Genomic DNA, 11,107 nt, shown 5'->3' with positions numbered 1-11,107 from the left:
TCATTTGTATTCCTTTTTTTGTTTAGTTTTGTCAGAGATGGGTATTCTATTGCCACTTAAATATTATAGGTCCGAAAGAGCAGTTTAAAAGCAGCCCTCTGCTTTGTTCTAGGAGCTGCTCTTCACCCAATATTACCTGGTGGGATGTGGGCCAACAAAAGTCAGAATATGCCTATTGCTTTCCATCCCAGGCTGTTAAAGCATTAAGATTCCAGAGTCTTATTTTCTGAAGCCATCACGTTACGCCGGAAGAAGTCAGAAAAGCCTTTATTCTTGCCTAATTCCACATAGCCAGTTCATGACAGAGGCAAGCAATAGAGTCCACTGTCCTTAATCTTAGTGTTCCTTTGATACTTACTATCCTGAAGTAACAAGTTTAATATATTTATATATAAAACCTGCCAATATGTCAAGTGACTTTCAATAATTGAGTTCCTGGAAATGTCACACGAGAGGCCCATTCACGTACCTGTGGAAAGAAAATGGTGAAAAGACAAAATCTCTTGGGGTAGGATGAATTCTAAGCAGAATAAGGCTTTGCCCTGCCATGCAAAAACTACACTTGCTTCAACTGGAGATTACCTTTTCTCACTGTGACAGTTACTGGTCTCATTTCATTTTATGGGTTCATCTATCCCCTTCTATTTTCAAAACTAAGTGAAGAAGAGACATTAGTTTTCATTTTGAAAAAGAAGCAAAAGGGGGAATTTGTTCCCTGCAGATATCACAGACAGTCCTTTTGCTTTATGGAAAATGCATTATTTAACTTTTACCACCACATCTCTGGCACTGTATTCTGTGCTAGGCCCCCTGAACCTTGGTGGCTGCTAAGTTGCCCTAAGAATAGAATTTCCTTCATTTCAATCCAACTGTACTTGGCTCCTTTTCCTGGCATTGATTCCTGGAACACAGTGAAATTGGACCTTCTTCAAGGCATCTGATGTGGAGAACAGAGCTTGACACATTTGGGTTAGCATGCATCCAAGCTCTAAGACCCCAAAAGGGTAAAGGCCACCTCTGTACCAGCGCTAAAGGAGACCTGGCAACTGGTGTCTGGTGCAATAATCGGGGGGTGAAGGAAATTTCTGTTTCCTACATACAATTAGACCCAAATACCTTTAAAGCATTGCCTTTGTGAAATTGGGTGTTGGTTGGTCTGGAATAACAAACACACCGTCCAGCAAAGTTAATGCATTTGTTTGTTTAGAGTGGAAATTCCAAATGTATCTTTACACTTTTTACTTCTGGAAGACATATTATTCAACTTATTCTAAGTCATTTAATTGATGTCACATATACAAATAATAGTAATAGTCCCTATTCAGTAGAAAATAAGCCTCCCAAGGATAGTAGATGGACTGGGATAAGAAGCGATGCTCCTTGGTGTTATGCTTAAACTTCTAAGACAATATCAGAATGCTTCACCTCTGGATTTCTTAATAGGCAAATAATAATTGTCATTTTGCTTTAATCCATTGACATTATTACTTGATTTTGTTTATAGCTTAAAATATTCTTCCTTTGACACAGGTGAGAGGAAATAAGTAATGTATCAATTTTCTTGAATTTTATAATTGTAGCTATTTTCAATTGCATTAACATTATTATTCTTTATATTAATAATTTCCATGAGAGTAATAACTTAAATTTCTAATTTTTGAAAACTAATTTATTGTATTTTTAGAATAATAGCATTTATATCATGACATAACCATTAGAAGTAAAATATTTTGGTAAAAAGGCCTTAACAAGATGAAGTCATAATTTTCAAAGAAAACTAGAAAATGGTAGTGCCTGCTCACTCCTTTCCTTCTTTGTTGTGCTGCTTTCCTACCTGTGAGACAGATTTCTTCTTCATCTAAGTTCATAGACATTTCTGATCTCACATATAGGATTTTTAAAGTCCTGTTTCTATTTGACATGCATTAATAAATTGTTTTAAAATGAGAAGACAAATAAATAAATAATAATCTTCAAAACTGTCTAGGAATGATTTGATATATACATACTCTATAATGAAAATTAATTGAATATATTTAAGATGCTATATTTTTCATTGTCTTTTTTGTTTTGTATTTTTAAAGAGGATTTAAAAGTGAAAATAAAATAAATTAAAAATAAAAATAAAATAGTAAAGAAATAGAAATGATACAGATGTTCACTAAATAAAATGATAGGAATTAAACAATGGTTGTTGTACTATAGTTTGTTGTCTTCAAATTAGTTGTTAATTTTACCTTAAAAATTAGAGAGAATTATGGGATTTTTTTTCATTTTGCTTTATTTTTGCAAGTAAAGAAAACCCAGCCATGCCATCACTTCATTGAATACTCTTAAGTCCTTAAAGTCATAAATTTTCTCTAAATCGTTAAATCAAATTATAATCTTAATCTAGATACTAGCATGTGCATGGTATTAATGGGTTTTGTGCTAAAATAGCAGTATAGGGCTTTTGAGATAGTTCAGCAGACTAAGCATTTGCTTAGGTAAGCACAGGGGCCACGTTTCCATCTCTGGCACTGCATGCCACGCTGGCCCAGCCCCTGGGCACACTGAGCCAGTGATAGAGTCAGGACATGGTGGCGCATGCCTGGTATCCTAGCACTATGTAGGCAGGAATCAGGAGGATCACTACAAGTCTGAGCTGAATAGCAAGAGCCTAAATGAGCTCACACACACACACAAAAAAAAAAAAAAAAAAAAAAAAAAAAAAAAATAGCAGTATCCCTGACACTGGACAGTTCATAATGACAGATGAATATTTGTTAAAATTTGAGAAAAGACCTTACTATGGTACCCACGCTAGCTTGCATTTTCTTTCTTTCCTCCTCAGCTTCCCAAGTAGCTGGCACCTGACAAATGTGGACCTTTTAAAACCCAGCATTTGAGAAGTTGATTAGTTTTGTTTTTGAATAGATTGTATGTATTGAAAATATGAAAGTAAAAATGTGTATAGTTGAAGATAGAATGGTGAAAAAGACACATAAAGAATAGCAAAAATTCTGTGACGTAAAAGCAAAACTAGAGCAAATCCTGTCTTAAAGAAATAAAAAGTACAACTCCAAGATCTGGTGATAGAATGCTCTTGATAACCTAAAGAGAGATTTTGTTTTTGAATGTTTGAAATAGTTCTTTCTCAGTGAAATTTTCTATTGTTTATTTCTTCTAAATAACACTGTACCCCAACCCATTTCTTATGGACTGCTCATATGGCAGAGCAGATGAAACAATGAATGGGCGCACACTGGGGAGATACACCCATTTGATAGAACGGCATGTTTTGTGTTGCATACAGAAAAAATTTTGATCCTGGTATCATTCTCTCATGATGGATACAATACGCATGAGGATACTGCACATTCTGCAAGAAATGGGACATTATGACCACTAGTTCTTGCCACACAGTCAATGTCTGTTGTATAACCATGCGTTTTCTTTTCTGAAAAGCCAAGCAAAAGTAGATTGTCATTTGTCCATCAGTTACCAGAATTTAATCACAGAATTTTCTTAACTTCATAATTGATGCTAAGTATTGATGATGGCTTATATTCAGAAATATATTTTATTAAATTTAGATTATTTTCAAACCAAAGCAAATCATGCTTCCTATCAGTCTTCACACTGATAGTTAATAAGGTTGATGTTTTCATTTCAACAAGACAAATCTGTATTCCACAAAATATTGCAAATGTAGGGCAAGAGTAACAAGAAATAAATGCTCACTGGATCCTGAGAAATGAGCATTCCAATTAGCAAAGACAGCAATGAAGATGTTATCAAAGGCCTCTGAACTACTCAGGGGTAGGGTAGATGAATTGTGTAGTGAATCAAAAGCAACTGCAGCCCACCTTGCTAGCTCTTTGTGACATCTGAGGTAGCTATCACAGGTTGAATACAGAATGATCCTATGTGAAAGAAAGAGAAAGCACTTAGTAAAGTAACTGTTTGGATTTATAGCTTTGTCAGGGACTAGTGACTGTTCTGTGGGCATGTCTAGTGTAATGTTTCAAGACACATGTGTTCTTTCCATATATCAAAAAGCACTTTGCTAACATTTCTGTCTAACATGAGGTAAATGTGAGAGTCTGAGTGTTAGTTCCATGCAGTAGCTAAAGAACTAATTGTGATGTGCTTTCACCTGAAAGACAGCCTCAAGGCATAAACTACTAAGGTAACATGAGAGAAAGACTCTAGCATTATAGTTTTTCTTATAGTTTAAAATAAATAAGTGGGGACTAAGTATTGTGTTACAATTTCTCTAAAATTAAGCAATCTTGAATGGAAATAAAACAGGAATGGCTTATAACTGAAGTACATTTTCCATTATTACAAACAAACAAATTAAAGTGGGCCTTAAAACCTATGTCTGTTTACCCAGCCTCAAAGAGCTACATCATAGAAATGGTTTGCTGCTACATGGAAAATAAGCAAGATGGATTAGCCCAATGGACTAAAAGAATCAACATCATACACTCACATCAACAGCAGCAATATCCCATAGGGAACAAATTCCCTAAAAGGAATTTTTCAAAATCTCATTGTTGTTGGTTTATCAGCTTAGGGAGCTTAATTTCTTGAAGGTTTAGAAAGGAAGCAAATTTTAGCACACACTCTAAATTGAGATCTCTTAATCCCTCTAAATTGCTTGGCCTTGTTTAGAAAGATCTGCTTACCACCATCACTGTGCAATGTAAACACAAGAGCTCTCACACCCTGCTCTGTTGTTCAAATCCGCCAGACATCATTCATGTCTCATTTTACAGGCAAACTCTTTTGCACCACCATAAGTTAAAAAAAAACCCACGGTGCAAGTCACATGCACAAATCTTTGCATGTCTGGGTTTCCCTATAAGGGCATTGGGTTTTATTCCCATCACAATTCTTGTTTATAAGTCATCAGATTTATAGCCACCGTCTTAAACATCTGCAGTCATCATCTTTTGTCTCTTTTCTAAGGAATGACACAGTGCTCTACGTGAATACAGGACATAAAGCAGGTATTTTACTCCATTAACTTACAAGGAGATGTTTATTTCTGTATTTCTACTTTTGAAATAAGTCAAATACAAGGCTCCAAAACTGTCAACAGAATTAGGAAAAAGGACTTTAAATTAAAGCTTTAGTATCTCTAGAAAGTTCCTTTACTTGCAACTCAGAAAAACAAGAGTCTAAACTCACAATTTAATAATTTGCTATTAACCAACAGCATCATTTTCTTTGTGATTCATATAAAAACTCCATTTTAAAGCCAGGTGAATCTCTAGGGCCTGATCTAGTACAACATTCTTATTTTAGAGATAGCGCCCCATAATCCAAACCACAGATTTCACTTCCTTCTGGAGAAGAACAGGAACTTCTCTACTGATTTTATTCAAATCCACATTTCTACTTAATGGTGTCTCCACTGTGCTGTGACCCAGGTTTCTCAGCCACATTCCAATGTGAGGTTTCCTATCATGAGCACATTCCAAGAATCACAGAACATTTACCCTGAAATACACAGAAAAATAGCAAATGCAGGCTATTGTAAACTGTTTTCTAGCCTACATTTAATAATGACTGTGAAATATGAACTCAAATCCTTCCTTTGATCTCATGTTTTTACTTTTTCATCTCATCTAGAAAGAGACAAATTTTTCTAGCCATCATTTGCAGGGAGATTAGATAGATAGATAGATAGATAGATAGATAGATAGATAGATAGATAGATAGATAGATATCTGAAGAGTTCCCTTTTCTTTCTCTTTATTATGACATCAACATTACAATCCACTTCTATGGAAAGAACTACATTCCCCTCAAGATCTGTTTTTCTTTTAATGTATTTGGTTGCTGCAGGGTCTCACTACACAGCTTAGACTCATGGTGATCCTCCTGTTTTCAGCCTCCCCAATGCTGGGATTATAGGCATGCACCAATATGCTGGGCCTCTGGCTGGGCCAGCCTGTCCTAGGTGTGGGGCTGGCATGGCATGTGGTACTGGAGATGCCACAGTCCCTGTGCTTGCCTAAACTTACCTAAGCAGGCTCTTTAGTCCGCTGAGCTATCTCACAGGCCTTCCCCCCAAATTCTTGAAGTTCTAACTTCCTGTGTCTGTTTTTGGAGGTAGGTCCTTGAAGTGATAATTAATTTAGATTAAATAACATGATAAGGGAGATCCAATAGGACTGGCAGCCTTATAATAAGAGGAAGACAGATTTAATCTCTTTCTTGCAAGCAAAGAGGTTATACCAATTTACAGCAAGATGGTCATCATGCACAGGCTGGGAAGAGAACTTGTACTAAAAACTCAACTGACTGAGACTTGACCTTGGACTCCATTTCCAGAATGGTGAAAAACTAAAATTCCTTTTTCATAACAACCTTGTCTATGGCATTTTGTTACAGTAGCCTACGCACACCAAGATGTGACTTCAGAGTAAACTACAGGAAATTGTAGTTTAAGATGCTACATAGGAAAGTATGAAATTTATGCTGATAGCATTCAGGAAATATTTCTAAATTCAGATGTGCATGTTTGTTTTGAACAACTGCTTTCCACATCACTCAGTGACACATCTGGCTTTTAAAACATGCCAGTGTGACTCTCACTGACAATAGTAAGAACAACAACAACCCAATCAGATCCTGGACATCATAATTGTATCCAACATAAAGATGTGGCATGTTCTATTCCAGAGCCATAAAAAATGTGCTGTTGTTATTTCTAAATTGTAATCATCAGAAAAAAAATGAATAACTTATTCTTTCATCGGTAAAAACCAAAAATATCTTTAGAGGAAAGAATCTTCTACGACTTGCTTCCCCTGTTGGTGAACCCTGGGCTGCTTCTTAGAGCTGGGAACAGAATCTCTCAATTCTAAGTTCTTTGACCAGGTACCAAGCATTTTAACAGCTGAAGCTGCCTGCACAGCAATTGTTTTCAACTTCTTCTCCTCTTCCTGTAAAGCTTTCAGTTTCAAGTATTATTTCTTTCCAATACTGCTTTTCTCTCTTTGGTTGCCAGAAAAATCCAGGCTCTTTTTCAAAGATTAGATTACCAGCCAGTGACTTTCCTTTGTTGAAAGGACAAGCTTTCTAACAAAGGAGGTACCTTTCAGAGTGAAATAAGATGCATTCAAATACTGGGTCACACGGCCTAGGCATTTGCAGTCTTCATAAAGCTAAGAAAACCTTTTGAACTGTCCATATTTCAGTATTAATTTCAATCTTTTTTTCCTAAGGAAAAGTATAAACAGAACAAAAATCCTCTTATCCTTCAAAAATAACATTAAACTACAGCATTTGTAGTTTAAAATTCTAAATATCTCTATATCATTTTGGTTTGTTGAAAAATCTGAATATATTTCTATTGATTATTAAGTAAACTGAGTAGTCTTCACTATTATTGAACTCTTAGTTGTTTTCATCACCTAGGCTAAGAAGCAACCACTAAAATTAAAAATTTAGAATCTCCCCACCAGCTTTGTCCATTTATTCCTACCAACCACAAAAAAAATGCTAAAACATGTTTTCCTCTGCATCAAGGAGCACATTGTTAAATTAATGCACTCAGAAAGGGACTTTGTGAGACACATTGGCATGAGGAAAATAATACTGAACTTGGAGTCACAGGACCATCCCTATGATGGATAGTTGGCCTTGTTTGCTGTTTTACGCTTAAAACATGTTTAACTTTCCTGAGTTCCTTGCATTTTTCTAAGGAGAAGTTGTCATCATCCCTATGTGCTTCTGCACTGCCTCTGAATTCCTAAGGGAATATTTGGAACTCCATCTCCCAGATTCCCCTCCTCTGTGTGTTTCCTGTTTCTATCTGCCAATGCCAGGGTCTTCTGGTATGCTGGTTGATAATATCGTATTGGAAATATTTGTTTGGTTCATGAGACCAAAGTACACAAGAGGTACCTTTCTTGTGAATGGCAGAATATTCCAAATTCTGCTTGATTGACACTCACCAGGCTAAGCATAGCAACTCTTCGTTAATATCAGGTTAATGTACTATACTTCTAAACTGAAGGAAAGGGATTTCCATGACCCTTGAGGTTACAATGAGTTCAACAACTACATATGTGCAGTGAGTAGGTTATGGGCAGAAGTAACTCATAGGAGAACATCATCCAGCATTGTTCTTTTTTTGCTGTCATAATCAATAGTAATATTACCAATATTGAAATAAAAGACAAGTGAGAATGATAAATTCATCTGTCATTCATTATACAAGTGAAAACTAAACGTTTTTATTTTAAGACACTGAAAGCTGTAGACATTTTTACATTTTAATCTTTGTTACCTCAAAAATAATTTAGCTAACTTTATTTTTAATCCATGACTCTGTTTTCTTTTATTGACATGAAAATCTGTTTTATGCACCTTACATGATTATTTAATGATCAAATAATGTAGAGAAAAGCACATAGGTCAAAGTATAGCGTCTAGTGGGTGTTTAGTTCATGTAAGTTACTTCTAAAGTGAACAATATTTATTCCACAACCACTGAACATCTTGATACAGGATGTATCTACTATTAGAATAATTTTTGTTGTTTAAGCACTGACCACACATTCTTTGCAGTGTCAGTTAGATGAATGGTTTTGTATTTCCAAATGTTCTCAAAGTTAATAAATCATATTACACCACAGAAAGCATGAGTTATTTCTTGAGGTCAGGGACCACATTTAATTCAGCAATTAGCCTAGTGTATGGCACATATCGGTAAACATTTATTTCATGAATCATGATCATTCATAGCTAGTTGGCTACAAAAAGCATATTTGCTTATTTGCAATATTAACCTCTTAGATTGTAATGTGTACAGATCTTTATTACTTTAAAAGAGTGAGTAATTTAAAAATTATTTTATTTTAAAATTTAATCTTTAGGCAACTGCCTATACTTGTTAAAGTTGGCAAATTACTGTAGATATTTGTGCTGATTGTTTGTCAAACTTTATTATTTGACATTGATTCAATTTCATTTAATCTTTATAGTACTTTCTAAGGTTCCAGGAAAAAATCTCTGCATATTATATTAAAAATGATAAATGTAAATGGTGCTTCATTGAAAATTTGTTTGCTTCTACTTCTTTCAAAATTTCCATTTACATATAAGTGCAAAAATTTAAATTACCAGATTTTAAATAAAGGGCAAAAAGTAGAAAGAGGAAATTATACTCCCTTTAAATCTGGGAAGTGGGTAGATGAAGGATACTTGATTTAACCAATAGGAGATGGTGAGAAATTAAAGCCTATAAGGAATTGACTTCAAAGTATTATCATTTTTACAAAAAACAAAGAGATTCTCAAAATTTTTAGTCATGACAATATATTAGAGTACGATGATTTATGAACTCAAAAAGAAAATTCAGTTGATAGACTATGTCATACAGTTTAGTTCCTAATTTCCTTTTTCTAACACTGATTTACTAAAGAATATCTCATTTAAACAATAGTAAACAATGAGCCCACGAAGATAGCTCCAAGGTCTAAGTGCCTGCCTCAGCAAGCACAACAACCAGAGTTCAATCCCTAGTACCACATGCCATGTGGGCCTCATCCCAGGCATGTTGAGCCAGCCACCAAGGCCAGGTATTGTGGCACTTGCATGTAATCCCAGTGCTGAGGAGGCTAAAATAGGAGGATCACTATGAGTCCCAGATGGGTAATGAGATCCTGTACCAAATGTATTAGAGAGAGAGAGAGAGAGAGAGAGAGAGAGAGAGAGAGAGAGAGAGAAAGAGAAGCAACCAATTGCAATTACATTAAATCAGATGTGATGATGGAGAAAAAAGAAATCTTGAACTCATTGGCACCTCTCACTATTAAGGATTAAGGATAACTTGGGGAAATTCTAGATACTGTAGGAATCTGTACATTGAAATACAAAACTGTACTAGATCTCTTGCAACCTTCATGTTCTCAAACCAGCAAGCCAACAAGGTGGGTGGAATCTGATGTGGCCCCAGCTCCATGGCCATGGTGGGAGGCAGGAAGGCAGGACCATGGTGAGCCAGAGGCTGGAGCTGCAGAACCAGACCGAGACCAGGGACACCTTGAAGTGCACAGCGATGAAGACACAGCACATGTTCACAAAGACAACATGATTGCCAAAGGTCCAAAAATAAAAGCTCCTTGCTTATAATGATTAGAACCAATCATCATATAAGAAAAATCTCAAAAATGAATGAAAACTAGCTTTTCTCTCAAGAAAGCTTCTGATAAATGTATCAGAACACACAAACAGGAAAAAAATAGAATGCAAAAACTATAGGCTCTTGTTCTCATTCAACATTCTGCCTGGTGTAATTTGACATAATAAGCCAACTAAGACAAATAAGACTTGGATGTCCTTGTTTTTAATGTAGACTCTGAATATCCTAGATCTAGAGCTGATGTAAAAGTGACTGTCAAATTCAGCAAGGATGAGTCTTTAGAGATGAGCACCCAAACTCCAACACAATATTCACTTTTTTTTTAATCAAAAAGCACAAGCACTACAATTAAACCTGAATACTTAGGTTTTAGTTTAGAGAAAAACAACTCATATATTATCATCTTTTGTCTTAAAATAAAGACAGACAGCATATGTTCCATAGGTTTGTTACCACTGACTTTATATACATATTTTGTTTGTTTGTTTTGTTTTTTATTTAAGACAGTGTCTACAAGGTCTCACTACATAGATTGGACTCGTAGTGATTCTCTTGTTTTTCAGCCTCCCAAGAGCTGGGATTACAGGCACACACAACCACACCAAGTCTCAATCACCATCTCAGTGCACCCAGAGGGCAGGGCCAGCAGGGCAGGCCAGGGATCAAAGCCCCTGTCCCTGGATGTGCCTATGCAAGTGCTTTAATCTGCTGACTTATCTGGCTGGACTTTAGGTATATTTAAAATCTGAGATGGAAATATTTATTATCTTCAAAAGACAGTTTGATTCCCATGGATCCTAGATCCACAGATTCAATCAACTGTAGATTGGAGATATTCAAAATGATTGCATCGGTACAGAACATGTACTGATAGCCTTGGCAATACTCACAAAGTGATTCAGCATAACAAATGTGTACAGAAGATTTATGTTGAGTTAGGTATGCAAATAATCTAAGATG

The sequence above is a fragment of the Octodon degus genome, unplaced genomic scaffold, assembly GCF_000260255.1.
Source record: "Octodon degus isolate 3935 unplaced genomic scaffold, OctDeg1.0 scaffold00020, whole genome shotgun sequence".
NCBI lineage: Eukaryota > Metazoa > Chordata > Mammalia > Rodentia > Octodontidae > Octodon > Octodon degus.
This window is presented reverse-complemented; position numbering follows the sequence as displayed.